A 19,132-nucleotide genomic window follows, 5' to 3' on the forward strand; every position below is an offset into this window, starting at 1 on the left:
TTCACCAACTACACCCACAAAAAGGATAGGAAGGTGTTTATCACGGCACTTAACCCACCATTGCGATGAACAAGGAGACATAGTAACCACTTATCAAGGGCCCAAATCCAAGTTCATAAAAAAAGAAAGGGAAGGGGAGCGAAGGAGGCAAGAAGAGCTGTGAGCTGTAGCTATGCGCTTTATGAACAGAGAGAAGGAGTTCAAAGGGGAACTAAGAGGAAGGGGGTTAACCTAAGACACTCCCAAGCTGTGCCACGTAACCAGGGCAGTGGTTCAACAGGGGCCATTTTGCCCCCGTCTCATAGAGGATATCTGGCAAAGCTGGAGACATTTTCAACAGTCATGACCGGGAGCACTATTTGGTGGGTAGGGTCCGTGGACCCTGCAGGAAGCAGCACCACACCCCACAACACTGAGCTCCTTAGGTCAAATTGTCAATTACATTGTTGTGAAGAAACCCTGAACTAGTCATAGGACATTGAACAAGATAATGACCTTCTGGAAGCCCAGGTGACCTGATCTGCATAAAGGTAATAATAATGTAAGAGAATCTATCTTGAAAGGTGGGTGAAGATGTTGTAAGACAAAAGGCAAAAGCACTTCATCCAGTTCCTGGAAGGCGGATTGGATTAGAAGTATTTTTCTATTAATTTGTATTAATAACAGTGCTTGTGTCTTTCATTTAACAACGCATGAAGACAGAAAACCTAAGAGGCCACAAGAGGAATCACTCATCTCAACTTGTAATAGTATTACAAAATAAAATTCAGCACACAAATAGTCAAATCTGGTTCATTTCAAAATATCTTAATCTAATTCCATCACCAAAAATTAAAAAAAAAAAAAGAAGCTAAAATGAAAGCAATCCCCTAGAAGGTTTCCTCATCATTCACCACACAAGGGTTCCAGAGATCTCACTAAAGGATGATGAAGACAATATAGCCTTGTGGGTAGCCTTTAATCAGGAAAAATTTATGCTAAAAGGGGATATTAAAAATTACTATCATTTTAATATCATCTTTGAACTATGAGCTCTTCTTCCAAGGATGAGTTTTTATTTCAGGCCTTAAAGTGTTTTGATTTCGTTCTTTTGAACTGTCAACTGTGACCACATCCAAAGAGACAGTTTGCATTTGTCTGCTGACTCTGCTGACCCTGTGGTAGGGTTTGAGGAACAGCAAACTGTTCCCATTAAAATATATATATATATATATATATATATATATATATAATAGTCAAGTCCTTTAATTTGTTGAAATAGAACTTGAAGAGCAAGTTTCAATTAAAATGACCTAAGAATCCAGTATGTTTTTCTGCTTCAGATGGTGAAGGGGGCCAGAAACCACAAGATTATACATCAAATGAGCAAACAAAACAATCAGGAAAACCTCGGACAGCAGAAGCAGCTCTTCCACAAGAATTCTTTGGAGCTGTTGGCACACTGGTGTCTGCTGTCGGGGTCAATTAGAGTGACCACGATGAACTCTTTTTTTTTTTCTTTCATTCCTTAGCCATCTACAAACCGGATGACCAAGCAGTTTCAAGCTTAACATGTACTTCTGCCTATTTACTGAAGTGCTGGAAGAATGTAAATGTATTTTTTTTTAATATCATTTTGAAAACAGTATAAGACTGAGTTTCCTTATTTGATGGTAAAACTGGAAATTACAACACCTTACCTAAGATGTAACCAAACGCTCAATATCAAGTAAGATATTGGTTATATAAAAGAGTGACCGTCCCCTATAGCCAAACTGGGGAATACTGATTCATGAAGGAAACCCAACTCCAAAAAAAAGAAAAAAGAAAGAAAGAAAAAAATCTCTTCTATCGTTAACGTTTACACATTACCTGGGAATTACTTTGATTCACCTCAATTCCATGAGAACCAGCTTACCTTCCTGTGTTGACCTTTTGGATGTGAACTTTGTCTTTCTGACTTTGAGGGATGTCGTGGCCCCATTGTACAGATGACAGGATCATTACTAAAGTGATTCCATGTCTACCATGCCCAGGAGAATTGGCCTGACTGGTGTTCTAACTTCAACTCTTTAAAAAATAAATAAATAAACAAAGACCCCGTTTTATCTTTTACTTTTTACTTTGAAATAAATAGAACAAAACATCATATTTTCAATTCCTAAACTATGGAATAATTGACATGTTAAATAGAGGTGAGTTTTATCAGGATTATGAAACACCAATTTGGGATATTGTTTCTTTTCTTTTTTTAATTTATTTTTATTTTTAGTATTTTTTAAAGATTTTATTTATTTACTTGACAGAGAGAGAGAGATCACAAGTAGGCAGAGAGGCAGGCAGAGAGAAGGGGGGAAGCAGACTCCCCGCTGAGCAGAGAGCCTGATGCGGGGCTCGATCCCAGAACCCTGGGATCATGACCTGAGCCTAAGGCAGAGGCTTTAACCCAGTGAGCCACCCAGGCGCCCCTCTTTTCTTTTAAAAAAAATCATTTTATTGGGATAAGAAAATTAATAAGATCCTTCTTAACAAAATTTTAAGTGTATCATACTCTATTATTAACTCTCAGTGCAAAGTTATACAGCAAATCTCTGGAACTTATTCATTCTGCAGAATAGAAACTTTATGCCCATTCACTGAGCATTATTTTTGACACCAGAACTCTCAGTGAGGTCAATGAATTTGATAAAAGCTCAAGTTGCACAGCCCCTAGTGGTTGAAGCCTGGTTCCACTGTTCACTGTCTGTGTGACTTGTGGGCAGGTTACTTAACCTCTCTGTGCCTCACTTAGCTCTTCTATTAAAAAGAATTATATATAAATCATATGTATGTGTGTATATATAAATCATACACATGTGCATATGTGTATTATATAAATGTGTGTGTGACAAGTAGAACCAATGCCAAAGAGGTAAATGATATAAAAGTATTTGCTGTCATTATTGTTGACTAGCAGCAAAGCTGAAGCAATGATATTCCTAAAGAACGTTAAGAAAGGATAATGTACGCACAATTGTATTTGTCAATTATACCTCAGTAAAGTTAGGGGAAGAAAAGAAAAGAAAATGCAACTGCCCATCCTTGGTTTCCCAGCTCTCCAGGTAAACCTTGTCACAGCTTCCAGGACCAGATGGTATTGTCAAATTCCTGACGATTTAGATATATTTAAATCCGAAGAAAATAAAATTCACCCACCCTTAATCTCAATGAACTTTATTTTGCAGAATCTAGAACTCCAAATAACACATTAAGTAATACCATATCTAATAAAATACCCACCACATATACCCTCCTGCATATATAATGCACACACACACACAAAACACACACAGACAACGATTCTCTGTAGTGAGATTACAACTGCTGGGTATTTTCCTCTTTGACTCTGGATTTCTTTATGTATCTTCAAATAAATTTATCATATTTGTGATCAGGAATAAGTTTTGCATTTGTTGAAATGCAGATAATTTTAGTATTTCTATTAGAACCAAACACTACTGAGCCCCCTTTGAGTGGGGAAGGCAGGATCAGCACACCGATAATATAAATACTGGCCTAAAAAATGACAGTATGGGATAAACCAAATCTGAAGAAGATTAGTAAGAGAAATAAAACATTTGAACAAGCAGTATTGCTTTTTCAACCCAGAGCAATCTCCCCAGAGGGGAGATTCTGGGAGGGATGGCTTCAGAAGGCTGTGGGACTGAGGACACTTACTGAGTGTTGATGACAGATAACTCCACAAGCCTTGTATCTCCTTTCATCTCACCGGTACCTTGCAGGTCGCTTTTTAGACCACCATCTTACAAGTAAGGAAACCGGGGTTCAAGGTCACAGCCTCAGTAGAAGGCCAACCGCATTTCCTGCCTCTAGTTAAATATCTTTTCACCCTGCCACAGAAGCCTTCGCCTGTCTCTTGCCTTTCCTCAGTCCCCTTATATCTTTATTCATTGTCTCTTCCATGCCCCCCACCCCCACTTCCAGCCCACCCTGTCCATGCTTTTTTGGATGATGCCCCATTTGCAATGAAAAGTAACACGGGGCACAAAAGCCTCATATAGCTCCCACACAGAGGGCCTGACGGAGGTAGGGCCAGCGATGCCCGAACACACCAGTCTTCTCACAGACGTGCAGCTGCAGACATGCACACCGACTCTGCAAGGCTCATAAAGCAGCTTTCAGCGCCACTTAGAACCCTGTGTGAGCGGGCATCTGCGGCCAGCTCCGGCACAGTGACTGATTCTCTGCTGAACCCCAGCGGGCCTGCCGTGTGAGCCGAGACGTGGCCACAGGAGCCCAGAGAAGAATGTCTTTCCTCTGTGGCTCTGGAGGGCATATTGTCATGTCCCAAAAGACAGGAAGGGAAGAAGGCTTAGCAGGAATGGCAAAGGAAGAAACTCCAAGTCCGACCGTGTCCAGTCACCCAACCTGGGCACTCGATGTCAGCTGCTTTATGCAACTACAGAACGAAGACACCAGTAAAAAAGGCCTTTCATGGCTTTCACTGACCCCACATTTTTCTCATTTATACCTTCCAGCATTTCTTTCCCATGTCATTTCTTCTGCTAATTATTGAAACAGGGACATGAGTGCAAGGCCCCCAGGTCAATACCACGCAGTCTGGTATGCGCATGCCCCATTCATGAAAGACATTTCCTAGTCCTGTGCAAATACTAACCGACTCTTGCACTTCGCAAGGCAGCCTGAGTTCCCCGGGGCTTAAACAGAGAGGTTAGGATAAGAGAATGATTTAATTATGGAGGCTTCCCTAAACTGGAAGCTCACAGGTTCCAGGGAACGGGGAGCCCTTATTCCCAGAGGGATAAATAAATCAATCCCAGTGCAGGGATGAAGACAGTCCAGTGCACCACAGGAGCCAGTCAATACCAAAAAACTAGCTCTAGTCACCGCCTATTCTTAAAACATCCACCCGTCTATCCTCAGATTCTGATCAGCTTAAGAAAGGCCCACTTCCTCGTCCTTCTGTCCTTGGTTTTTCAGGAGGTCCCAGCTTTTGCTCTCTCCAGAGCACTATAATCAATGTGCAGAGCACTATAATCAATGTGCAGTGCTCATGTTATAAAAAGGAAGTGATATTTTCTTCTTTGCCCACAACGTCTTGAAGAAATACCCCTTCCGTGGACCTGGAGTCTGATCTTGATTTCGTCCTGGAGGAGTTCTGGGATGGGCTTGGAGCTTCTCTGTAAGGCATCCACTGCCTTCTTCTGGGTGTATCTGGAGCTTCCGGCAACTGCTGCCAAACTGGGAATGTTCTGCTCCCCAAATTCATCGCTTTAACCCATATTTTGAACTCTGTTCATGGTAAAGACTACCCATCAGTCACTCAACGGATTAATTCCTTGATTGCTACTATGTGGAGAATCTGCCCATTCAGCTCACCAACAGCGAGGATTCTGAAAGGGTTAAAAGTGTCTCCTTACTTTCCAGTTTAACAAAATGCATCGACCTTCTGTATTTTTTCTCATTACCTCTGCTTCTTTAAGTATTATAGCATAGTGTAAACATTATATGAATAAAAAATTAATTTATCACACACAAACAAGTGTCCCTCAAGTATTTATTTTTGGAAATACTGGAGAGACAGTTTCACTTTCAGGGTCAACCTCCCCACCCCCACCAAGTAATTTTCAGCATCTTGTGGAGATTATCTTTCAATGGTTTTCTGCATACAGGTGCTAGAGCCCTAACCCTTCACAAGGACAACCTCACTCCTCACATGGGAATTTTCTGTAGGTTCTTTTCTTTCAGATAGCTATTTTCAATAAGCCATGGGAGGGCAGGAGGATGGTGTGCAGCAAGTTTAGCTGTAACCTCAGAAAATGTGCAGTGAAACAATATACAATTTTTATTCTGAGAAAAAAAAATTATATAGAATATTGTAGAAATAAATTAAACAATTAAAATATATCTAACATACACAAAACCCTTTAAAACGGTGTTCTTTTCCACAGTCACTACTTAGCATCTCTCAAAATTCGGTGCCTTCATTCTGAGTTAATTATAAAAATGGCTAGACTTTACTGACTGCCTTCTTTGCAGGACAAATCAGTGCATGGCTATCTCATGTAACCCTCACAATGACTGCATGCGATCAGACTTTACCCCATCACACATATCATAGTAATGATTACAGCAACAGTAGCCATGATTTTTTATTGAGTGCTTAACTATGTGACAGGTGCCTCCCTTCAGACATCTTTATTTAATCCCTGCAAAAGCATGACAGAGTCAGTTCTCTAGTTATCCACCCTTATACCAATGAAGAAACCGAGCCCACAGTGGTTAAGTCACTGACTCAAGATAAATACTAATAAATGCCAGAATTTCAACCCAGATTGGCCTGATTCTAGACTTCTTAACCATTTTGCTCTACTGTCTCAAACAAACGCTAAGTACAAATGAAAATCAGTGAGTGGGGATGAAAAAGATTTCCAAGAATAATTGAGCAAATCATTTCGACTTTTTTCTTAGTTTCCACAACTCTGGCTTTCTATCACTTTCATAAAGGCTCCTAAGTCAAAACAAACCATTACACCCCCTCCCCCCATCAACCATCTCTCACTCTCACACAGGCACATACACACACATCATATAATTGTAAGGACTTATTACATCAAAGAGATGCTCATCTAGCTATTGAACAGAATGCTATCCAAACTCCATTCATTCTGCCTTACCACCAGCCTGTACATCTAAGAGCAGGACCTGGGCATACCTTAAGCCTGGTATATCATACAGGGTACGGGGTGGTAGCCGTTAGGAAGCAAGTATCTTCCATTGTTAGAGACGCTATTTCCTATAAATATCCTCTTGTTTAAACTTCCTAAGAGTATTCCAGAAGGATTATTATTACTATTATTTTTTTTTAAGATTTTATTTGTGAGAAAGCGCATGAGCCGGGGTGAGGGGCAAAGGGAGAGGGAGAAGCAGATCTCCTTGAGCAGGAAGCCCGATGTAGGCTTGATCCTAGGACCCAGAGATCACAACCTGAGTCCAAGGCAGACGCTTAAGCAACAGCGCCACCCAGGCGCCTTCCAGAAGGACATCTTATGTATTTTCAGAAAAAATAATGCTCAAATATGCATTTAAAATTAGTTCTTCCTCCAAAGCCTGTGCTCTTTCCACTGACAGACTACACTGGCAATACTCTCCATTTGCCGACCCTCCAAGAAAACAAAAACAAAACCAAAACAAAACAAAACCAGTCAGGGTAAATTAAGATACCCACAAAAAGAAAACCATACCCCTTACTGTAGTAAGACACAAATTAATGCCAGATTGCTTGCACGTTCACAGGTACATCTGTCCTCCACAGCCAAGGCTTCATCCCTTCAAAGGCTATAACCCAAGTGGAAATGAAATGACAGAATCATTTTTGTCACACATCCTATTTGTGGATGACATAATATGAAGAAATAACCCTGCAAAATGACCCCAAATACTGGATCTTTGTTTTCATTCCAGTGAAATGTGGCAAAGGAAATCTGGGCACCATCTTCATGATCCCCATAAATACACACATTTCTTTTCCTGAATAAAAATTAATAACTGTATTATTGAAATGGATTTCTATAAATTTAAAAATAATTGATACCATAAAACAAACTTTATCACCATTACAAAAGGAGAATTTAATCTTTTATTCCAGAAGAAAATGGAAGTCTTCATCCTGGATCAAACCCCAATGCTCACATCACTGCTCATCACTATGAATGTCCACGAGGACGATGGCTTTGAACCAAAGGAAGGGAACAACCATCAATTTGTTCCGAGAAGTGGAGACGTGGTAGAATTTTCTAAACTGTTTAAACTGGGACTCAATGGCACTGTCAAACTATTGTTTTCCTTCCTTTGACCACTAAATATAGAGGCCGGGCCTCTCTGGGCTAAGTGGCATCCTGTAACGAGCCATGTGAAGCCGTGGGCTTGTCATTCAGAGCACCGCTTGCTCTATTCTAGAATCCTGGAATACTCCATGACTGCTGCTGCCCTGACCATCTCCAAACAAATGGGAAGCTAATTTGCATAAGCCTCATTTCCATTTTATTCATCCTTTGCCCAAATCTAGATCAGGATGTTTAATATCATCCCGCTGTGGGAGGTCACAGGAATTTAAAGGGCATTCCTGGTCAAGGATTAGAAAGCATAGGTTCCAGAGTTGAGTTTCTATTTGAAATCCAAAGCTGAAACAAGAGAAAGTCTGTTGCAAGACACGGTAAGAAAAACAAAAAGACCAACTAAAATATAAGCAGGGAAGAAACCAGAACCATCACTGCGTTCTTCTCTCCCCACAGATGAGTTAGAAAGCCACCACTGAGGAATGTACACCAGCTACCTAACTTGCATTTCCATATTCGGTCTTTTTTGATTCCCTGATACAGAAGTAAAGGGGGGGGGGTGCCAGCGGGTGTGCAAGGTCAAAAGGCAGGTGGTTTTCTCAATGTTAAACATCCTCTACAGGGCGGAAGCAAGACTGAAACACAGCAGTCCTTCGGTTTAACTCTATTTCCTTTACTCAGGGGACCTCCCTTCTGTGGACATGTCGTTTTCTGACATTGCTCTTCATACAACAGGAATGTGTCCTGATAAGTGTAAACAAAACCCTCAGGGGCTCACTCAGCATTTGAGTGTCTTCTTCTCCTTGAACATTAAACAGTCCAGAGACAAGCTGTTCAGTGAGATGCAACCTTGAGGTTGAGGAGCCCAATTATTTAGGTGTGTGAGTGAAGGTTAATTTCCCAAACATAAATCAGCTCGATGTCACGGTGAACGTACACACATACAACACACACACACACACACAGGCCTAGACGCAGACACAAATGTCTTTCGCAAACACGATCCCATTAGAAGGAGAAACAAAAGTACTTCTGAAAACTCTGCAAAAATCCTGCAACCCCAACAGCGCCTTCTCTGGCTCATTAATTCTGGCCTAAATTTGCTACTGTCAGGCAAATCAGGCGCACTGTCCAGCAGACACCCACCTGCTATTAGGCTGAATGTGCCTGGCATCTTGACATTCTATTGATTCTAATCCAAGGCTTATGTAAAAAAAAAAAAAAAAAAAAGGCAGCCTCAGAGTCCAAAAGGAATTTTAGCCACAAATACTTTGGGAGAAATCCAAACAACTAAAAACAGAAAGAAAGACAAGATGCAAATCTGAGTGACAAAATTGAGACAACCCAAGCTGGACTGCTGAGCATTCAAGGACAAATCTACAAATGACCAGGCACCCCCTTATGAGAGATACTTATTTTAGGAAATGCCAATAGCTTGGGCATTAGATGACCACTCCCTCCTCGTCTAGACTATTGGCCTATAGATTCTCAAGGGCATTCATTATTATTCCAATGGGATTGCTTTTAAGGATGACCCTGTCAATTCTTGCCCTCTAGATCCCTATACATTTTCAGTGAAAACATTCTACACTCTAAACACGGTCCTGATAATGACCAAGGATTCAGGTTCTTCAGTTGTTAAAATAAACCAGAAACTACTTAAAGGGCTTTAAAAGACAGTGTCCTTTCGTCTTCAAAACAGCCCTTTGAGCTAAGGGTTTGATTTCCATTTTTATAAATAAGGAAGACTGAGGTTCTGAGAGGTAAAGCAATTTTCCCTGGTAGGTGGAAAACGAGATACTAGAGAAGAGAGAGCATCAAGATGCATTTATAAATTTTCTGACACCTCCCAGCCCTTGTCCACCCCCCAAATACCTAAGTAAAAGGGGTCTATGTCCAATTTCCAAATCCTGGCACTGATGACTTAGGTGGCAGCTGCTTGTCACAGTCAACTATGCATAAACAGGATGGCTCTGGGGGAGTTCTTTAAAACCAGACCAGCGATCTCTTACTTTAGCCAAGAAAAGGCATACATTTCAAAATAAAAGTGAATATATATATTTTAAAAAGTGAGAGAGAGAGAGAGGAGAAACCTGTAATCCCACCGAGAAGCATGAATTTCAGCTGGCTCCCAGTCCTCCCCTCTGGCCCCCCACGCCCACCAGCCTCTACTTCAAAGACAGCTCTGGGAGGAAGGGGGGCACGAGATCCATCCCATCCGGGGCAGCTGGAAGAAGGACCTCATGCTTAGGGGAGAGTAGAAGAGGAGTGGAGATTCACTGCCGATGTCAGTCATCTCAAAAAAAGAATTCAAAGTGTTTTCCAAAAGCTGATTTCTATCAGGGCTGCCGGGAGGTTCAGAAGAAACAGGGTTTTAAGTGGGAGGGATGTGTTACTGCTGCACAGCTATTTCCAAGGCTTTTAGGACGGTTGCCTGTTTTTGAGTGCTGGTCTGGGTTTAAGGAGCAGGGCCAACCATTGACATTTCAATGAGACTCGACTTACCCCTGTGACCATGACAAGCCAGGAGTATTTTACCCTGCAATACAGCAACTCTGCATGACTCTTGAGCATTCCTTCTGTGACTGTGCGTGTCTGAACTTTGAAGCCATATATTTTTTTTTTTTTTTTTTTTGGTAAAAGAATGCTCCTACATTGAGCCGCGTAGAGTAAACATGTGAAATAACCAAGCAGTTCCTTCAAAGGGCTTGTTACGTTTCCCGATCCCCATCTGCCCTAGTCTGCGGTGGCATCTATTTTTTCCTGCCGGTGTCAGGGGTAGGAGGTTCTGCCTGCAAGTCCGGCCAAGGCATCCTTCCTGCCGCTCTGCCTCTGATTTACAAGGTGACTTCTCAGAGACAGCCACTTAGCCATCCAGGCCTGGGTTTATCATCCATCGGTGATCATGGTTACTGCTGGCATTATTATTCAAAATGGTTATAGACTTATAAAGATGTTCTCATCTGATAATAATGTTTGCAATATGCTTTTTACACTGCCTAGTTAACAAAGTGATTTTCCGTCCGTCCAGCACAAGTCACAAAAGCTGCTGCTAGGGAATGGTTAGCGGCTTTCCGAAGGGTTACACCTAGAGATGGGGTTGGGGGATGGGGAAGGTGGCAATGTATTAAAAAAAAAAAAAGACTGGGTATCCTTTTGTGCATGGTGATAACAAAAAAGGCAGCACCCTAGGCAATCATAAATATATCTGACTCCTTCCTCCTCAACTCAGAGCTTGATAAACTCCCTCCAAAGGCAGTGATTGCCATTAGCAAGTCTGTCCTTGACCTTCTCACTCAAGCCCTATTGACAGCAGAGGAAGTAGAACACACATATTGAAGGCAGAGCCTGGTCCTTGGAGGCTAATAAGCTGACTAATAAAGGGCATACTGCCTAGAAAGCAGAATACTGAAGGGGAGCACGGATGCAGGGAATTAATAAAAATCCGTGCACCTTCTTCGTAATGACAGCAACAGTGGGCTTGTGACTAGAATTCTCTTCTTCCTCACGCACTCATCTCTCTTGAATGTCAACAGGAGTTGAGTAAAAGCACATCAGGAGCAAATGGATTCCTAGGTCATTTATAATGAGTCCTTTCACTTCCTCTCCTCCGTATTTACATATACGGACAAAATATAAAAATGCATTTTAAAAAATCGATTCAGCTTTGTAGTTTTCTACTCCAACAGCAAACGGAGACATCAGAATTATGAAAGCTGATAGCCTTTGAATAATTATTTAAATGGGGTCACCCACAATGGAATCCCACGGGCCTTCGATTTGCCAACCCCAGATGAAAAATGCAAGTGGCAATGCGTTACAAGTCGCTCCTCATTTATGGTGAGATTTGAATTTCCATTTTGTTTTTAACAAGAGCGTCACAGTTTGCTGACAAATGTCCTGAGCTATATTTAGAGGAATAACAATATTTAAGATCAGGGGCAGAGTTGGCTTTTCACTTTTTCTAAACAGAAATGCGAACCACATGCTCTTTCTGTGACTTTCAGGTCAAGGATTCGGGTTGGCCCTCAGAATGTCTGCTGCCTTCTGAGCCCAGGGCATCCCTGCTCTTGAGGATCTGGAATGTCTTCCAGGTAAGTCGATAAGGCCCTTCCTCCACGGAGATAGAATAGAACCATCAAGCAAGCAATTGGTTTTAATATGGAGAGCTGTAAATCTGAATGAGTTTGATAACAAAAAAGACAAACGGATTGTTAACTTACCCCCAAAAGGTACAAGCAGTTTGTACTGCCGTTGCTTTAGGGATTGGATTCTCAGAAATAGGAAAACACAATCTTTGGCTTTCCTTGAAAGAATGCTAGAGGCAATACACTGATTATTTTTCAAAGGAGGGAAAGAAGGTGTTGAAAGCTCTTAACAACATGCAAAGTTCTGAGTTTGCAAGCACCAAACACAAAACAATGATAATGTTTTAGCACTTTATAAATGTAAGTCACTCTGTCTACTCTTTGGAGACAGTAAATACTTTCAAAGTACAGCATCCCTGCCTCTAAGCTCAAATACAGGAAAACAGCCAAATACTTTTAAGCATCAGAAGATAACCATGGTGATGAAAATACATAGCTCTTGTCCTGAAAGGAAAATAAGAAAACACATGTAATTAAAATAGCAGTGAATCTGAAAGAAACCCAAAAATGTACGGTTTTGGTCCTGAGTTTCTGAAGCTGCCTCTGACGTCCAGAATTTCAAGTAACAGCACAAACTGTAAGGAAAGGAGCACCATTTTAGCTCAAGACTGGTATCCGGTGAACCCAAGAACAGTCGATCAATAATCAAAGAACATGCAGACCATAAACAAACAAGGTTGTGCATGATCTCTTAAAGAGTTAGTGTAATAAGCTTTCTTTCCAATGCTGGAATATACCCTCACAAATGGAGTTTTACAGGAAAGAGGGAATTACTGAACTCTTTAAAAGCTATGTGTCTTCCAGACATCGTGCTAAGCACCTAACGTATATGATGTGATCTATCTATCCATCTATTTATCTATCTATGATCTAATCTAATAATCTAATCTGATCTAACGATCTGATAATGATCTAATCTCCTGGATAGCCCAGCCAAGTAGGTAGTATTATCACCTTTTTACAGATGAACAATTTGACCCTAGGAAATGAAGGCACGGAGCAGTATAGCCCTACTTAGAAGCTGGCTGAGCTGTAACAAAGGCAGCCCCCATTCTGTCTCCCTTGTGCACACAGTCACTGGGGGTGGGCACTGCAGCTGTGGTTGGCTTCTGCAATGTCCTTTGCCCCGGGGAAGGAAGGGGGCGGGGACAGTCTGAGGCAGGGTTTTCAATACTTGCTGTAAGCAATGTTGGTTGGGGGTCTTGGGAATCCGAACTGTTCCTCTCCCATAATCCAGTTAGCTGCCCTCTGCATAGGAGTCATACTGGGGAAGCCCATGTGCCTATCCCAAAACAGAGAGCTAGCTTCACTTCCTTAGTTCCAACCTAATTTGTACCCAAAAATGGTGAGTGAATTTGGGGACACCCATCTTGTCTTTCTTGAGCTGCAGAAGCCCTTACTCCATTCTAAAACAATGTTTTGAGGAAACGGAGGTACTAGTAGATACTGTTTGAGTTTGAAGAAATACTTATGTAAGAACTTAATCAAATTGTCATCAGCTCCAGAAAATGAGAAATGGGGTCATAAGTCAAAAAGTCACTTGCTCCAGGCACCCATACTCCACTCCAAGGCACCCAGAAGTATCAGAAATATTTACCTGCAGTATAACATTGGGACTGTTTCACACAGGAGGACTGTCTGGGATGATCTGGGTGTCCGTTTTGAGATCTCTGTGAGATGGCAAAAGCCAGGATCAAAGGTTGGGAATTAACAACCTTCAGGGTGATGATAAGGTTGGGTCCAGCCAGCTGAACTATTTCCTTCACAATCACAAACATATTACAGGCTCTGGGCTAGTATCTACCATATTCACAAGATAAGTGCACCCACTAAGTACATAGAAAATCACATCTGAGAACTTTATTAAATAAAAACCAAAGGGAAAGTATTTGCTTGCCCAATGACTACAGGCCTTCCCTGTTGAGTCATTCTATAATCAGGTGGGTAGCCCCCAGAGATCAGTTTCAGTGGAAACGAATCTTAGTGGTGTTGGCAATGACCTGGTCTCCTCTTGAATTATGGCCAATGCCTTTGTTGACTACCGTACTCAGTTACAACCTGGGTAAATTTTTTTTCCACAGGAGAGTAAAGAGATGCAATTCAATGACAGTGGAAAACATTCTGTTTGGAAGAACAACTATTTGGGAAGACAACAAATGGGTCAGCAGGGAGGTCTTGGGTTCCTCATAAGCCTCACATCAAAATAGAGCTCTGTAATTTAGAAAAAGGTGGTTGTACCCACATGAGAGGCCTTGGAACAAATTTCCACATGAAGTGATGTCTTAATAGGAGCCATGCGGCTAAATTCCTTTGCACTCTAAAAATCCCCTCAATTCGTTAAAGAAATAAAAGTGAATGCAACAGTGGCAAAATGCAGCATAAAGGCATGAAAATGAATAAAAGATTTTAAAAAGGCATCTTCAAATTTCTTTCTTATATAATGCTTCTCTAAAGGATCAAGATACAAGTCTACAGGCAGTACCAAAGCCTCCACCAACCTTTTTGTATTAGGATCCTTTCCGACCTCTCAGGACTGACTGTTGTGAAAGAAGCAAGATTGCCTTGAATTTCTATAGCATGAAAGGTTGTCAGATAAAATAAAATAACGTGCAAACAGAGCACAGGACATATGTATGCCAAAAAAAAAAAAAAAAAAAAGTTACTGTTTACCAAGAATTCAAATTTAACTGGGCATCCTATATTTTTATTTATTAAATTTATTAACCTTATTATGATCAAGCAGTCATGAGCAAATTTTGAATGACCTGCTTTGGGGCTGGTGAATGGTGCAACCAGAAGTCCATAATCACTAACGCACTTTGTGGTTTCCTGAGAAGCTCTTTGAAAATACTGACTCCTAAGACTTTCCTTTACAGAGTCATTCTTCAGTTGGCCAAACAGCACAATGTTTACCTGCTCCCAGGTGAGTCCTGATACACACACATCTGAGAATGACTGTTTTAACCCAGACTAATACAAAGAAATGAGAAAGACACAATAAGCTTGATTTCTCTGATGGCTGAAATCACTCTATTAAGCCTTCAAAGGTGCGTCAGATGTCTGAAATCTTCAGACAACTTGAGGAACTACCTAAGTGGCTCAGTGGATTAAGCGTTTGCCTTCTGCTCAGGTCATGATCCCAGGGTTCTGGGATCGACTCCCGAATTGGCTCCCTGGTCAGCAGGGAGTCTGCTTCTCCTCCTGACCCTCCCCTTCTTCCCTTCTTGTGCTCTCTCTCTCTCTAATAAATAAACAAAATCTTAAAAAAAAAAAAAAAAGACAGGGTTAACTTGAGAATGTCAAAAGGAGTTCATGGAAACCCAAATATTGCTTAAGAAAATATCGTCATGGACCATTTCTTCACTACCCAGATGAAGACGCTGAGGAAAAATCACTCACTTTAAATTAGCAATCCAGAAGCACAACCAGGAATAGAATCTCTGATACCTGATGCCAGAATTCACCCCATGCTGTCATCTTGAAACAATTCCTCCTTCCATCCTTTCTGTAACAGCTGAAAGAGTTGGCACACCCAACAGAAGGAGCTGAGATATTTTTCTATCCTTAGCTAATGTGTAAACTCCTTAGCTACAAAGTAAATGTCCAACCACAATACAACATAAAAAATCCACATTTGAATCAGAAATTATCTCAACAGATGTAAGCTGTTTCTTCATTGTATTAGTAAATGTTAACATAGCATTAAAAGTGAGTAAAGAAAAATTTAACTGCACTTTACTGAATATAAAACTTGATTACTTTTTGCTTCCAAGGATAGAAAGTGTGTGTGTGTGTGTGTGTGTGTTCATGTGTACGTGTGTGTATGTGTGTGTGTTTTGTGTCTGTGGTAGGAGTGATGGAGGAGAAAGTGTTTCCTTCTCTTACTATTGGCCGAATTTCTTTCCTGTGATATTCTGCCCATTCGATGTAAGTTCCCAACACTCCTCCACTTACAATGAATGAGATCTTACCTCCCATGGAGGCCAGTTTGACAATTCTAGGTGACTAACTATGGAGTTCAAAATGTCTAAAAACATGACTCAGCCATGAAAGATGTTAACATAGAATCTATGGTTAATCAGTGAGTTGTAAGAGTGGAGAACGGGAAGCCAAAACTGCAGCATGGCCTATATGCAATAGGTGTTCAGTCGAGTGGAAAGTGTTGATAAAAGCTCTCTCTCTCCAGAGTTGCTCAGACCTCGGTTCAAATCCAAGCTCCACTGTGATGACCATGAGACCTTGGGCGGGTTATTCAAGCCCTCTGAGCCCCTTCACCATCTGTAAAATGTAAATAATAGCATCTAGCTAAAAAAGTTAGTTTTTTAGTTTAAAAATCCCACCATGACTATGAGATTAATTAAACTAATAGGTGTGACGTACCTACCGCAGGGCTGGGCACATGGCTCACTAAATGGTGAGAATGCGAAGCACAAGTGTGTATTTCTGTGGGTCCACTGGTTTACCATGTATCTGCTCCTGCTGAGGTACAAACCAGTTCTGTGCTTGGCTAAGTGCAGAATCAATGAGCAATAAAAGAATATCAAGACCTACTCACTGCCTGCAGATAACTGTCTGATAATCAGTTAACCAACACAACCAGCTTTTCCACTACTGCCATGAACATCGGACCTGATTAATCAATGTCAATAATATCCAAAATCCCAAGATGTGCTTTCCTGGAAGCCCAGGTCTCAGTTAAGGAGGTGACCCATACCTGTGTGAGAAGTTGATAAAAATGAAGCCATTTAAATACCACCAAAGGACAACACAGAAGTACAAATGGCAGTTGATGAATGGCTGATGGAGAGTGGGAGACAGGGTGTAACTGATAAGGCCTGGGAGCTCAGGGGAAAAGGGAACTGAGACAGTTGATGTAGTCGGGGAATTCTTCATGGAAGATAAGCCACTTGAGACTGGCCGGGAAAGAGAAGTGGGATTTAGATAAGCAGAGAAGAGGAAATTCTCGATTTCTGATACATGTAAAGCTGCAGAAATGAGAAAACACAGGGCTAAGGGATGACTTATTGGTAGATAGTACGTTTTCCACGTCATTTGCAGCACTGAATGCCAGGTACAAAAGCTGGACCATCACTATTTACGCCTGTGGCGCTCAAGACTTTAGTGTTTGTTCTCAGCACTGTGTAACTGTCAGATAATCACAGTGACTATTTTCAAGACTATACCCAAACATGTTTGGGGTTGCTTGGAAAAGATTGGCTATAGAGTACACCCAATCCTAGTAAACTGAAACTAGCACCTTCTTCCCCCAGTCATCTCCATTTTATTGACTACAAAAACAAGGCTGTCTCTTGACAAATGGTTTTATAGCACGGGAAACAGGAGCCATAAAGAGCTTTGGCAAACCCAACGAGAGACACTTGATAAGGAAGGTGCTAACTGTATGCTTCGGATGGCAAATGCAGAGTCAGAAAAGAGTCCCACTATAGTTCTGCCCCAGTGGCTTCACCTCAGCCCACCTTGCTACTCCCTTACCTTGTTACTCGCTTCCCACTCCACCACAGTAGGAAAGTTAATGAAGTACCAGACAAATAATGATCATCTTTGATTCCCCTTTTTTTGGCATCCATCTTTGGCATACCCTTTGGACATGTCAGTGGAAGGGACGAGCTCAGAGTTTAGACAAACGATTTCTCCTTACACCCACATCAACCAGCCCATCCACGGGTATACACCCTTCAATGGTCAGGTAGGCACCATTAAATGAAGATGCCATAGCACACACTGTCTGGTCCCCTAATAATTTAATATTCTCCCTATCCCATAACATTCTTTATGCTTATAATTTGTTAAAGTTTCTGAAACCAATATATAAGTGTGATAATTTCCATTTTAAAATAAATTGTAGAATATTAAAAAAAATTATAATAGATCCAAATATAGAAAACGTTATAGCCAACCCTGAGCTAATACCATGGTGAGTGTTAAAATGCTGTACACTTCTACATCTGGGTGATTCAGTTGGTTGAGCGACAGCCTTCAGCTCTGGTCATGATCCTGGAGTTTGGGGATCGAGTCCCACATAGGGCTCCCTGCTCGACAGGGAGTCTGCTTCTCCCACTGACCTTTCTCCACTCATGCTTTCTCTCTCTCATTCTCTCTGTCTCAAATAAATAAATAAAATCTTAAAAAGAAAAAAGAAAAGATGTACACGTCTAGAGAAGAAACATAAGCAGATAGCATCCCATACTGAAATAAGTCTAGCCATTTTAAACCACTCAGGCTTGAGCAAAATAGATGCAAAAAAGCTCTGGGTTCCAAGTCTTTAGGATGTCACCGGGGCCCAAGATACACAGCCACTTTGTGCCACCCAAACAAAATACCACTGACAAACATAAACAGACACTTTCTTAAGAGCCAGGTCTTACAAACACTTGAAGAAACAAGGCTTTAAAATCTAAACTCTTGACTCAGTATAGAGTGCAATGGAAAAAAACCTTAAAAATTATAATAGAATATATTAAGCTACCAGAGTTGTTTTCAAAGAAATAATGAGAATTTAAGACAAAACACAAACATAAAGAATTCATGAAAACCATACACTTCACTCTTTGCTCTTTCATTAAGAGTACAAATTAAAGCACGGCTATTTGATGTTTTAAAAAATAATTGACCTCTAAATGTGAATTCATTTAGCTGCTTCCAATGCTGTGGTCAGTTTGAGGTAAGAAAGTACAACAATGAACCGTAATGCCTAAAATGAAAAAGGAGTTGAATTACTGCATGTTCTGTTTTCATAACTACTGAGTTATTTACAATAACCTCACATAGATTCTAATCTAGAGTTGAAATGTGAAACTTAATAAAAACCAAGAGCTTTCACTTTTAATGGTCAATGCCAAGTTGGCAAAAAGAACAAGAGAACATCTTTAAAGGAGCCAAGGTATAATGTATGTGTCAAAGTGACCACTCTCCCCTCTTGGATGATGGCTGTCAATGCCAGAAGTTAGAGAAGGGGGATGGTAGAGATAAACAGTCTTATTTGGTGTGAACGCAGCTTGTCATTTTCCATGCTTGACTTTTTTCTTATGTTGAAAGACCATATGCCCATTTGGAGAACGCCTGTTGGAGGGATACTGTGGTAGGTGAAATGGACATACCAACATTTTATAAAAACCACTAAGATTC

The 19,132-nt window shown here is 41.0% G+C and overlaps 1 protein-coding gene across 3 annotated transcripts in view; it reads right to left on the reverse strand.

The window, feature by feature from the left end:
• The window catches only part of FLRT2 (fibronectin leucine rich transmembrane protein 2), a 98,882-nt gene that overhangs the window by 41,340 nt on the left and 38,410 nt on the right, over window positions 1–19,132 (reverse strand). Inside the window, exon 2 of one of the 3 annotated variants that reach the window (XM_046008521.1) lies at window positions 13,584–13,656. The exons of the other annotated variants lie outside the window; for them this stretch is intronic. The gene's annotated coding sequence lies outside the window, so the exon portion shown is untranslated. The remainder of the gene's footprint in view (window positions 1–13,583; window positions 13,657–19,132) is intronic. 3 annotated transcript variants of the gene reach the window in all.

The sequence above is a fragment of the Meles meles genome, chromosome 6 (assembly GCF_922984935.1).
Source record: "Meles meles chromosome 6, mMelMel3.1 paternal haplotype, whole genome shotgun sequence".
In the NCBI taxonomy this organism is placed as follows: domain Eukaryota; kingdom Metazoa; phylum Chordata; class Mammalia; order Carnivora; family Mustelidae; genus Meles; species Meles meles.